The sequence below is a fragment of the Struthio camelus genome, chromosome Z, assembly GCF_040807025.1.
Source record: "Struthio camelus isolate bStrCam1 chromosome Z, bStrCam1.hap1, whole genome shotgun sequence".
NCBI classification, from domain to species: Eukaryota; Metazoa; Chordata; class Aves; order Struthioniformes; family Struthionidae; genus Struthio; species Struthio camelus.
Genome location: NC_090982.1, coordinates 67,790,122 through 67,803,408, shown reverse-complemented (window position 1 = coordinate 67,803,408; position 13,287 = coordinate 67,790,122). Strand labels below are relative to the sequence as shown.

The 13,287-nt window shown below is 39.0% G+C and overlaps 1 protein-coding gene across 6 annotated transcripts in view; it reads right to left on the bottom strand.

Moving 5' to 3' along the window:
- The window catches only part of LOC104146908 (3',5'-cyclic-AMP phosphodiesterase 4D), a 401,542-nt gene that overhangs the window by 29,017 nt on the left and 359,238 nt on the right, over positions 1-13,287 (bottom strand). The window lies entirely within an intron of this gene.

The following is a 13,287-nucleotide window of genomic DNA, read 5'->3' as shown; positions in this document are numbered from 1 at the left end:
ATCCTCAGTTCCCAAACTGGAATGAGTGAATATTTAACTTCAGAGGAGGTTATGGCGGGTAGACATGTGGACAGCAAATAGCTGCCACACATAACTAAATACCTAGAGTAATCTGAGATAAGAAATCATAAATTAGAGATTAATGGAAATTCAGCCACTTGAAAGGAAAATTCTTGTTTTCATACACACTTACCTCCATGAAGAACGGGGGAGGGGGGAAATACTGACATTTTTCTACAATTGCTTCCACCAAGAAAAGAATACGGAAAAGAGAAAAGTATAACTTGGAATGCCAATAACCGAGTAATAAAAAATTCAGCAAACAAGGAAGTTTGTAGTAAGTACTGTTGCAAATTTAGAAAGAAATAAGACAATGACCTTGAAAGGCAGAAAGATGATTAAATAAATCTCTTAGAACCCACAGGAAATGATAGCCTTTATTTAATCAACAAGCCTGGATAACTTTCTCCACAAGAGCCATAAAAGAGGTGGCAGAGATCCCAGGAGCAGTGATGTTCAGCTTTAGTAAATTTTGAAAAAACAGGATAAATTCCATTGGACTGCAAAAACGTTAACACTGTGCCAACTACAGTTTACAAGCAGGATGGCTGGGTAACTCCAGGCCACTTTACAAAACACCAGTTCTGGGCAAAACTATGGAAAAACTGAAATATATACCTTCAGGCTCTTGCTCGATAAAGAATTAAGAGTTAGGAATGTAATTAATGCCCGTCTATATAGTTTTAAGTCTTTGAACACGTAATGTTCTTGGATTGTTGTAACGCATTTGATTTAGTACGGTGTATTACTCTGCAATAGCAATCCTAATGTTGAGGTAGGACACAAAAATGGGTTACGAACCTGATTACTGACTGATTTCTAACAACTATCAATAGGAAGTCTTCATCAAATGGGACAGTTTTAAGTGAGGTTCTACAAGACCTGGCACGATGTTACAGCACTCAGTTTTGTGCACTCCTGATCTGGAAGTAAGTCAATACTATGAAAATTTTCAGAGAATATAAAAACTGGAAATATCAAAATGATGAGGGTACAGAAATCAATGAACCACTTGTTTAGTTTGCTGACACCACTCTCAAACTGTGATTCAAGGCAGTTTCCTACAAAGATGTAGACCCAGTAACAAGGAGCACAGCCTATGCATATAAAACGGTGGGCTATACTCCTGAAGGCAGGAACTCTGGAGGAGTTTATGGAGTCACAGGGGAAAAGAAACACAACAGGACTTCCCATAGTGATACTGCCATCCACCCTCGCCAAGTACAAGTCTGTATCTTTTGTGAACCTACAAATGATAAATAATTCACCAATATTAGTGAGAGTCTAATCCTTTTATTCATCTCTCATGCTGATGTTCATGATTTGCCACAAGCACCTACAGATGCCTATGAACCCACAGACCGAACCAAAAGATCCTACAGCTTGGAGCCTGTGGATCCAAGACTTTCAAAGAGAGGCCAGCTCCAAAGAGGTGTCTGACCATCAGTCCTGTGTACAAGGATGCTGGATGTAGTGCCCACTCTCTTGTAAGTGACAAAAAGTAAAACAAAGAGGAAGACAGCTAAATGCTTCACAGATTTTAGTTTTCAAGGTCCTGTGTGTTACAAACAGGAACATATAGTCTGTATCTCCTGAACCAAGTGAGAATCCTGTCTGAAAATATTAGAAACCACCTTCACACCAATCTTTAAGCACCACAGATCAGCAGCAATCCCCTATGTCAAATCCTGTCCTTGCTAGTCACAAACGTAACTGTTTTCATAAAATTAGCCAACTTCACCTAGAGTTTATACTGGCAGGAGCCCAAGCAGAAAGCCTCCCCACAAAATGGAAAGTCTGCTTAGTACAGGGAGACCACAGCAGCAAAGAACAGTCATTTCATCCAGCAGGCAAGGTTATAGGGATAGACTCAATTGAGCCACAAGACAGTCAGGACTGGTTTGGAAGATGATGTAGCAGGACACTTAGGGACAAGGAAACTGCACTGAATCAACCAGCCGCACCCAACTTCTCTGGGTTCCACCTAAGTCTCCCTTAGTGGAAAGGGAGAACGTTTAGAGCCTAATGAAGAACTCAAGAGATTTTACAAACCCTGGGAGTTGTTCCAGGAACTGCAGCAATCAGTGCCCACACACCAAGATGGCCACTGTAGTGCAGACAAAGCAGCTTTACCCTGGTATCAAGAAGAGATGAACTCCACTGGGGGCTACCTAGGGATGGCTGTCATTGGAGCAAACCCCTCACCCTTCTGAAGAAGTCTCAGCTTTAAGGTTCGTAACTGTAGCATAATTATGCCGCTGTAAAAAAGACCTGCTCACAGCCTCCTGGTTTTCAGAACTATATTAATTAAAAACAATGGAATAGCCTGAGCTATACTATTTTACAGGTCATTTTATTTGGAGACGTAATTCTCATGAATCAAATGAGAGTATTTTATGTTGCCGAACAGATTGAAATGAGAAAGTTCTTCTGAATTATCTGAAGGGGTGAATAAACAGTAAAATCTAGCAGCTGAACTGTTTAATAAAAAGTTAGGGTCCTTTATCCATTTAAAAAAAAAAAAAAAAAGGATTTCTGGTAAAATACTTAATTCAGTGTTTGTATTTACTGCCCTCTAGTGATAACAGAAACATCAGCTACAGATACAGAAGCACTTACATTTTTGTTTGTAGCGTTACATTGACCAGAAATCTCACAGTGTGCACCAGTAATTTTCAGCCATACTAAACCAGGGTCTTAATAGGTGTTCTTCACAGTTCTGGTATTTTCCTTAGTCACTCCAGAGGAACTGCACAAGCAATCAAACTTACATCATATTTCAACTCATGTTTTGGTTACCAACATCAATTTTCAAGACACAATATTCACCTACAGTTATCTTGCAGGAATTGTTCTACCTAACGATAGGGTATCGTATATAGCGGATTCTAAAGGAGTCCTTCAGTACATGAAATCTTAATTTCAATAAATATTTTTCAGTTTACAACATTCTGCTATATATTTACTTTCTCCCTAATAAGGTGCTGTCAAAATGATGCAAGTTACAGAGAAGCTACTGTTAAAAGCTAATTCAGATCACACCGGGGTGTGAATACACCGGCAGTTCTGGCAGCAGATCTGAGGGGGGGACCACCCCCGGCAGCAGCCCGTGACGAACAGCTCATGCAGTTATCTCTTTATCCAGCTCTGCAACTGACAGAATCAAACGCATAACCATATCTGATGTGAATAAAAGGCGCTAAAAGTTCTGCCCTAAAATAATTAAAGGAGCATCTCTACCTAGATACATACCACATCATAAAACCACAGTAAGTATCATGCTTTTAGGTATGTATTTTTTTCGAGTCCCTAACATACTGATATACGCATATGACATGTTTGGATCCTAATGGGGAAAGTTATGAAACAACGGGGCAGTTATTTATATCTCAGGTCTGGATACGCTCCAAACAAACATCCTAGTTTAAGGCAAGAATTTTTTTAATGGTGCTTAAATTGTAACAATATTAGTTGAAATACTTACTTCACTAAGACTTAATTCATTGTATCAACACATTTCTCAACAGGCACTGACCTGTTTTGCTTACAGGTTTTCTCTATAAAAGATGCTGGCACATAAGCAAAACGTATGATCAGTTTGCACATGACACGAGCTCAGAGAGGGAGCTCAGAGTAAACTCTGTGAAATTTTTAACCTTTACATGATACGTAGAAATCTCTCTTATGTATGCAAGGTATTACAGTGGCACACTTCTCTTTACGCTATTTTTCAAAAACAGTCAACTCTGCAGGAAACAATCTTAAAAAAAAGTCTTTCAAAACATCACAAGAAGCAGCAACATCACAAGAGGGCCCCGCCCTTGACTCTTTTAAAATGATTCATTTCTTTAGCATACCCTGACAGCAATTTGTTTGTTTGACAATAATTCTCATATTTTATAGAAACTATAATTTGCATGGAAAAATGGAAAAGATAGTGAAATTATTTAATTATCACTAAAAGCAAAACAAATAACAAATCATTGATTAGGAGCATTAAAATGTATTTCTGTTTGCAATTATCACTGGAAAGAAGTTGCTAGCTAATGTTAAAACAGGTATGAAAGAACTTGAAGAAGAAAGTATAAAGGTATGCTTCACAACTTCAGAAAGCAGGTAGATGGTAAGAAATCAAAGTTAAAACTTGCTGAGCCTTTGAAATGCATTATTATTATAGGAACCACTTGAGCAATTAACTGGGCTGATAAACTGGAAGTTCTGTATCTTCAGTCAGTACTGCTACTGAATCCCTTGGTCATATACAAGAATGGGAAATGTAACTTTTGCCAGTTAACTTCATTTACATCTCTTGTTTGTATCAATCGTAACAATTCCTGATAACACTAACAGGTAGTTGCATGCTATTATAAATATACTATCTTTCTGATTAGCATTTTATTCAGGGTATAATTAAAATATCCATTAAGAGATAGCGTTGGCAAAAATTCTAATTATAATCTCTGTTTCTTTCTTCAGCAAAGATGAAGTCTTTACCAGCAGACAGTTCTGCTAAGCTGCATTGAGGAACAAATGCCTGTTGTAAACTGGCAATGCAAACTCCCCAGGATGGGAAAGAAAATATAAAGGTCCATCTACAGACAGATTAAGTTTGGGTCTTCTCTTCCCACTCATCCTCTCCACTTCTGATAACCAAAGTTTGAAAGTAGGGCAAATTCAACTTGCACAGTATAATTACTTTCCACGAAGAAGGAAAACTCTTCCATTTTCACTAGCTCCTCTTTCCTGTCACAAGCCTACTTTAATCACCCATGTGCCAAGAAACTCATTACACACCCAACTGCCTTTGTGCCTTTTGGCATATACCTTGAAAAATTCCCAGCCTGCTGTTGTCAAAGGATCACACAGCTTACTTCTAGGACTCCCCCAGCATACCTCTTACACAAACACGGGCTTTCCCATGACCAAATCTGTGAACCAAATAGTTTCCATTTCATAATCCACCAAAAGACCCACTCTCTGGCCTTTCAATCATACTAGGAGAGGAAATCATGAACACACTACTCGAATAAAGCCTAAACATTTGTGTTAGATATATACTCCTTTTAGGAATCCTTTCTTGGAAGAAAAGGTCCAAGACCTATGACATGCAGAAGGGAAAATTCATTATTCCTCTTCCCTTAATGCGTATATTTTGTATATTGTGTATACGGTGACCTGTACAGGGGAGTGGAACACCTATAACGCTTCCCAAAATCAAAAAGTAAAAAAAAAAAAAAAAAAAAGTAAGTCAGACATAGGACAAAATAAAAAGGTAAGACTTCCTTCTAAAATCTCCTCCATGCATCCATGGCATAGCAAGTCATTTTAGCCACTTCTTTTTGTCCTGTACTTCTCAGAGACTGCCCTTGGGGAGGTTACTGTCAGGGAGCAGCCCGGGTGGCTGCTCACCCACGAGCCGACGGCCCCCAGACTGGGCTGAAACGGGGTCCTGGGCCTGGGCGGGGGGAGAGGCCCCGGCGAGAGCCAGGAAGGGCTGGTGGGGCCACAGGCTCCGGACAGTTAAATCACCAGCATTTCTGGTCTTTCTCCTTAGTTCTTTCAATTCCACAGATCCATTCACGTCTTCGAAGTAATAATGGCCAGACTGCCAGAGCACCGCTATCGCCTTCACTCCTACCTTTCAGCGGCAGACAAAAAGCTATCCGGCCTCCCCACCTCCTCCAGGCATGAACCAGCACAGAGCCAGGTGGAAGTTTCGGCCTCAGGTTCAGCTGCCTGGTTTGGCTTATACTGTACTTTTCGTATCAGGAGTTGCTATTTTTTTCATGATTTTGAATCAGGACATTATACAAAAACTGTACCAAAACCCACTCCCCCATTCCCAAGGGCAATCCCAGCAAAGGACACCTTTTCAGGGCAGCTGATACATAAAACTGGCAAATCTTGCCTTGAGTTCAGTCTCAGGCTGCTCCTATGCTCTTAAGTAGGAAGGTCCTACGCTTTGCAGATGCTTTAATGAGCTTTACAAAAAAATAAAGAAGAAAAAAGAATCTGACTCAAAAGACCTGTGCTAAATTCGTGAAGTATTCACACTTGAGAAATTGTAAAGGTGGCAGCATGTACAATTTCTTCTAACAGCAAAACACGCCTCTGCAAATAAATATTTTATCATTTAAGTACCTTGAAACGAAAAATAGGGTTTTTTTTCCAAAATACGTTTTTAGGAAATTCCATCCACTTCTTATTGAATGGAAAAGAAGTTTGACTTTAAACACATCTGACATAGTTTCTCTCCTTTTCATAGCTCTTACCTAGTTAACACTTGTTTAGTTAACACTGGTAGACATGTCAGACAGGGAAAGCGAAAACCAGGAGTAAAAAGGTCCAGCTTGCTACTAGTAACAAACAAGAATACTGCTCATGCTGTAAGACACATATTCAGAACTTCATCTTTTTTGTAACAAAGGAAACAAATTTATCTCCTCACAGACAAGATGTCTTAATGGAACACAATGAGAGAGCTCATGAAGATCTAGAACAGCCAAGGCATGGCTAAGCCAGTACCTCAAGACATACTAGAAGTGTAAAAAGTGCACAGGTTCTGGAGCTTGTTCCTTGATCATTCTACAAATCTCAGGCTGTTACTCACAAACAATCTACAAATATCCAGAAAGGAGAACTTTTGCATTTTTCCCCTCTATCTGAATAACATGCATCCATATACATATTCATATACATACATACACATATACATGCACTGCAGGCAAAGACCTACCTCGCAAATATTCACTGTAGCATATGACAAAAGAGGCTTCTACCCGCAGTACACATTTTTACAGATAGGTATGTCTAAGAAAAGTGCAAAGAGGAGGAATTACTGACTCACAGAGCTATAATGGCATATTTACCTCAAAACTGAAAACAGCTGTACCAGCAAAAACTAAGCTTTTACAGGCCTTGCCTATTTCACTAAGAGGACTGGTTTGACAAATACATGAAGGACAAAATACAGCTTTGCTGGCATGGCTACATACATCTTACTTCTTCTGTAACCTGATATTCTTATTTTAATGAAATGTTTCTGCTGTAGGCCTGGGTCAAGCATACGTTTTAACAGTTCATCAGAAATCTTGGTGAATGATAGCCATTTCATACTAACAGAAATAAGTCGCTTAGTCACCTTTTTCAAAGGCAATGCCAGTCATATTTAACATACATAGTATTCTCATGAAAAAGACAAAAATCTAAACCACAAATATGATATTTTTTCTAATTCTAATATAAATGAAAACCAAATATGAAACAAACCTATTTATCATCCATATAATTACTATCGCTTAGCTTGAAGAAACTGACAGCAAATAATAGACATCTTATGAAAAAATAAATGATAGTACAGACAAAAGCAGAGAACTGCAGACTACAAGGTAACGCTACTAACACTAAGACAAATTCAGTACGGCTTTTATGTATACGCGCCTTAGCAAGCTCCTATAAACCATCCAGAGTAGATAGGAAGACTCTGAAGGCAGCCTGCAAGTTATTTGATGCAGTTTTGTGAGTTCAGGATCCAGTTCTTATTAAACTGCAGCTTTTGTACAGCTAACTAAAGGGCATTTGATAAGAGTAATTCTTCTTTCAGAGAAAAAATTCAGTGAGTTATTAACTAACAAATATTCATTCCACCATGTCCTTCCTACTGTTCATTTGATTATGGTAGATTCATAAAAAAAGAGAGAGTATCTATTTGACCAGACCAGAAAAAATACACAACCTCATCTATTACACTCTTATCTCACGGATACATGGAAAGACTCAAAAATGTAGTACTTCTTTTTCTCCAAGTGAGCACTTCATCCAAATGCCCCTAGCACAAATTAAGCGAACAAGCATAAAACCCTAGCGGTTTCCAGTTCTGCAGGCAGATGTATTGTGAGGTTGGTTTTACTGGTACACATGAAAGAGACATGAAGACAAGATACAAAACCAGGCCAAAGGCAGCTCTATAATTTCCCGAATTGCTTACTTATTATCTGAGTAATTTAAACCACTCTTATAAAAAGCCTCAGCATTTGCATGAGGAAGTTCATGGTATTTTCATGGAATTATTTCCTTCCTCCCCTGTCTATTGATATCTGTACTTGTCTCTCATCTCACACTTAGAACCCAAATGCGTTTTTGGCCACTGACTTCTTGTTTTTGTTTATAGAGCACAGTGAAACTCTACTCTGTTATGATCATCACGAACAATCATTCTCACCTGTCACTTGATACACCATTTATCAGCCATGGACGTTTGCATTCTTGGCCTGGGTTCTGCAGGGTTCGGATTAGGCCATGTTAGGGAGGTGTTAGCACAGGGTTGGTAAGGAAGAGGCTCGTAAACAGTGACGCATCCACGTCTGGCTGGGAACACGCTGCTTCTCCGTTCCATGCAAACTCAGACAGGTTAGTTTGGTTTTGGCAACCCTACTTAACCTTGCACTGGAGCAAAGCAGAAGAGTAGTCTGACTGTCACAACTGGGTCTCAGCTGGGCAGCAACTAACAGCTGAGAAACAGTTTAAGAAATAGCTTGTTACCATCTTTCATCTTTAGCTACTGGAGTTTCTGCATAGCTCAACATTCATAACGTACAAAGCAAACAGCTTTTACAGGATCACACCAGCTCAGGAGAACACGTTCTTGGATACCATGCTCAGAGGAAGCATCAGGAACGACTGAGGGTCAGGAGAAGTAACCGAATGCCTAGTTCTTACACAAATACAGACCAAGCACTGTCAACTTATCCTGTGAATATTTTGTCCCATGCTAGCTCACACTGATTATTGAGAGACAAAGGCCATTAACCTGGAATCGCTCTCAGGCTACGTGGCACATGCCCCTTCCAGACTGGAGCTGGTTCTCACCACGCCAGCTCAGAGCCTCCAGACATAGCCACAGTTGGAAACCCTGTCAAGGGCGGCTCAAAAACACAGCTATTTTTGCATTAACTTTGTAAAGGTTGCGGCAGGGAGCTATCAAAGCACAACTCCTACATCAGTTGGTCTCCCACATACCTAATCACAACAGCTTAAAGGATTGTGTGTAAGCCCTCTCACCTAAGTAAATTTCACCTTTTGTTATGAAACAGAACCAAGAAAGCACCAAGATTACCTCTTAAAGCCACACAATATACAGGAGAAAAAATGTATGCATTTTTAGTTAACTTTGTAGAGCTGGATTTCAGGTGAAATCCACCTTCTTTTCTTTCTTTTTTTTTTTTTTTTAAGTAATCCTCCATTTTTTTTAATAACTTCAAAAATAATTATTCACATGTAGAAATCATTTTATGCTATTTCTATAGAATAATAATTAGCATGGAATATAGAAGTAGATATAAAGGGTGTACACCCCACATCAATATACACAACTCTCAGGAATTTTACTGTGGGTTGCTCATGAGAAATCCTGGTACGACAGAGTGCTGATAAATCAACATTTACATGGAAATAATTTTACAGCTCAATCAATATTGCCTTTTAAAATGCTCATAGCAATCCCAGTAGGTACTGTAATGCCATATGATAATCATCTTTTGGAAACACTGCTTCTATTTACGGTTTATAACAAGTGAGTATTTTACATGTAACAACTGTTAAATCTGAATTGGTAATGAATTTATTAATATGCTCTAGCTTTCATAATTTAGGTCAGTTATGAACTTCTAAAGCATAGCCAGGAAATCTAATTTAATTTGAAACACTTAGACCTCTGATTTAATCAATAATAACCCATCTTTACTTATTTCCTTCTCTGAACACTAAACTGTAACAAATCCTGCCATTTATACAAAATTAGAAACCTAAAGGTAGATTAAAAATAATGAAAGTAATATCACATACTAGCAAGTGATTAAGTTCCACTAATAAAAGAAAAGTACATGATTACACTGGGATATATTCTCTGATGAACTTCTAACACGGATTCAAAATCCACAGACATTATTCAAGTAAAAGATTTTACACTAAACTCATTATTTCTGGATTTATCTTTTTAAGAAATAAAGTAACTTTCATATTTCAATCTGCTTAACTAGATATTATTTAAAGTCTAAAAATCATTCAGTTTGAAACACTTCTTAAAACCAAACAAAAACGACATGATCTAGATAGATCTAGTATCACCTTCATGTTTGGCTTGTATTTTCCTTATTAAAATAAAGAAATGTCAGAAAAATTTAGCTGATTTCTGCTTATTTACACTTTTACGTATGATGTTCAGAGCACCTGGAAACGCCCTGAGCAACTCATGAGAAACTAGAGATATCTCTGCAGGCTCAGAAGGACAGCACTGGTTTCCATGGGGGTTCACATCCGCAAGGGTATTTTTGCTATTAGAAGGACAAAAACATTAAAAAGATTTGTTCATGCAGCAAATGAAACTGTTCCTTCAGTTCTCCACACCTCCTGCTTAACCGTTTATTACATCAACTCTTTGATAAAGAGATAAAGACGCTAAAAAAAAATGGCTGTGGGCTCATCCAAAGCCTGATGAAATCAGTTTGAAGATTCTCATTTCACTGAATCCAAGCAAACTGTGTTCACGCACCTCAGGAAATGGAAGTTGGCACCCCAGCACCATCTTCTAACGCTGAACACGGTCCTTTTGGTCAAGTTCCAAACCAGAACACAAAACTGGAAGGGTGCAACAGGTATTAACTACTGACTCTATTTCTTGTCTAAGGCCAAAATCCATTAAAAATGAGCTAGAAAGTAATACTTGATAATTTCAGTGGATATTAAAATTAATTTTCACATTCACTTCATGGGGATTGATATATCTATTACATTAATTACTGTTTAACTGAATACTACATATAAAAAAGCATATTCCTAGCTTTTAAAAACTAAATATCATGCTGCATGTTATGACTGTCTTCTCAGCATACACTAGTTAACACATATGAACACCTAAGATACTGTACCTGCTACTGTAAGCACAACACATACTTTTGCTGACTAGGAACAAGCATTTGTCTTGTCTACCATCCAGCTTACTGATGTATTAACTATCTCATATTAAAATAATAGCATCAATACATAAACCCCTAGTTTTTACTATATATTAATCTTTCCAAACCAAAAACAGCGTAAAGCAAAGTTGAGCTGTTTGAGTTTGCAAACAGACTCCTTGAAGCCCTTTGGCACTCATAATGCGCGAGTCAAAATGGATCTTATCACTTCCAGTGCTACCATCTACAATGCTGTGGAAAAGGCGCTCAGCAGATAAGGATCGGGTCATTGTAACTCTCTTGTTGTTTCGCAAAGCTATATGCATCAGCAAGGCAAGAGACCATCCCTGGGCAGGAAGCACGGTGAAAAGCCAGATTGGAGAAGAGATAGATTTGTGTAGAACTTGCTCTTTCACAACAGCCCCCAGATTGTGGAAAAAAAGCACAAACCACATGACTCCTCCTTTAAGCAGCAGTTGAGGTACAGTTTCATACTTAGACACTTACTATTCAAATAACAGAGTCTAAGGAAGACCTAAGATGAACACCTGTCCTCTCATCCTCCACATTTAGGTCTACCAGGAAGTTTTAGTCGTCTATGACCAGGAAATTTTTCAAGCTCTAATAATAATTGGAAGAGAAAAATAAAAATCCCTGTGTATACCACCATGCTTTTATTTATACTGTATCTATAAAATCTAAAACAAAGAGGCATCAGCACAGCAATTATATCTACCTGGAGGAAAAAAAAAAAATCATCACAACATAGTTATAAAATTATTTTTCTTTCTACAGTCTTACTTTATACCAACCACACAGTTGATATAAAGTCTTTTTCTGTCTTATCATTCCTCTAACCAGTCTATCTTTCACAAGGCTGAAACTGTAAAATAGAAAGATGAGACTACAGCTGTACATCATAACTAGCAAAGACAAAACATTATTTAAGGGTTTAGCCCCCAAGTGCTCAGATTTGTTTCTGAAGGAGTTTTCTCATGCACTTTATCTTCTGGTATCTGGAATTCAGTGACTCAATTTTAAAATCCAGTTCCGTAAGCAGGAGATACTGAAATCTCTCCTAGAAACTCCAAGCATACGCCACGGTGTATCTACCAACTGCAACACCTGCACGTTCAAGAGCTTTAAGAGCTCTCCCATATTAACGCCTCTGCAATCTTCTCAGTGCCACCCAAAAAGAACCACAGAAAGCCCCTCCCAGCTAGAAGACATACACATCAGTTTTACTGATGCTCAAAAAGGAGGAAAAAGCAACTAATAATCAAATTATGAAATGTAATCTTACGTGAGTCCAATATTAAGACGTATAAAACTTTGGACATACTTCACAGTACAAGAAAAACACAGCCATTTTACTGAGAAATGTGAGCCTTGGGCTTTAAAGTTTATGCTCCCAAAGAGATATTCCAAGACTGGTCAAATAATTCCTCGCATCAATATTTCTTATGAGTAAATGTGCTTACAAATTTTCCAGCTAAACTGCAAATGAAAAACTATTTCATTTAAAGACACCCTTGCATGCATGATTACAGATTTTGTTTTTTAAGCTGTCCTCTTGCAAATAACATGCTTCATAAAAACCTCTGATGTGCACACATAGAAGAGCTTTGTTAATCCAGCAGGATACTTTCTGGCTTCCTGTTGAGCCATCCTTGCCTGCCTTTACCCCAAAATGGCACCCTCGGCCCTGTTAGTTGCTATGGCCACACCACACGTCAGGCCTGCACTTTTTTCCAGACCCGCTTGTTTGTTTATGCCAGGCCTCGGTGCGTCTTACCCTGGTGCCTGCGGGCGCGCGCAGCCGGCGCCGGCCCGCGGCAGCCCCGGCCCCGGCCCCGGCCCCGGCCCCGGCGGGCGCCCGCCAGCACGCGGCGGGGAGCCCTGCCGAGGAGCCCCCGCCAGCTCGCGGCAGCGCTGCACGCCGGGGCTGGTCCGAGAAGCGTTCAGCAGCGTATAAATGATTCCAGGTTTTGCTGAAAAAGTCCCTTTAATTGTAGTTTTCAGTGGTGGCAAATACTGAACACAGGTAAGCTGAGGCTAAGAAGCAAGACCCGCAGGGAACCACACGTTCGGAAAGCAAAATAAATATTGACTTTTAAAAGATCTCTGACAGCTGTCTGTCCTCCCTCGTTGTAAGAAGCTGCTATAGAAATTCACAGCTGTAAGCATTTTGATTCACATAACAAGCACAGTAAAAGCCAGTACTTTCAAACGTAATTCTAGTATTTCATACCTCATTTTCATTGCAGCTATTAAC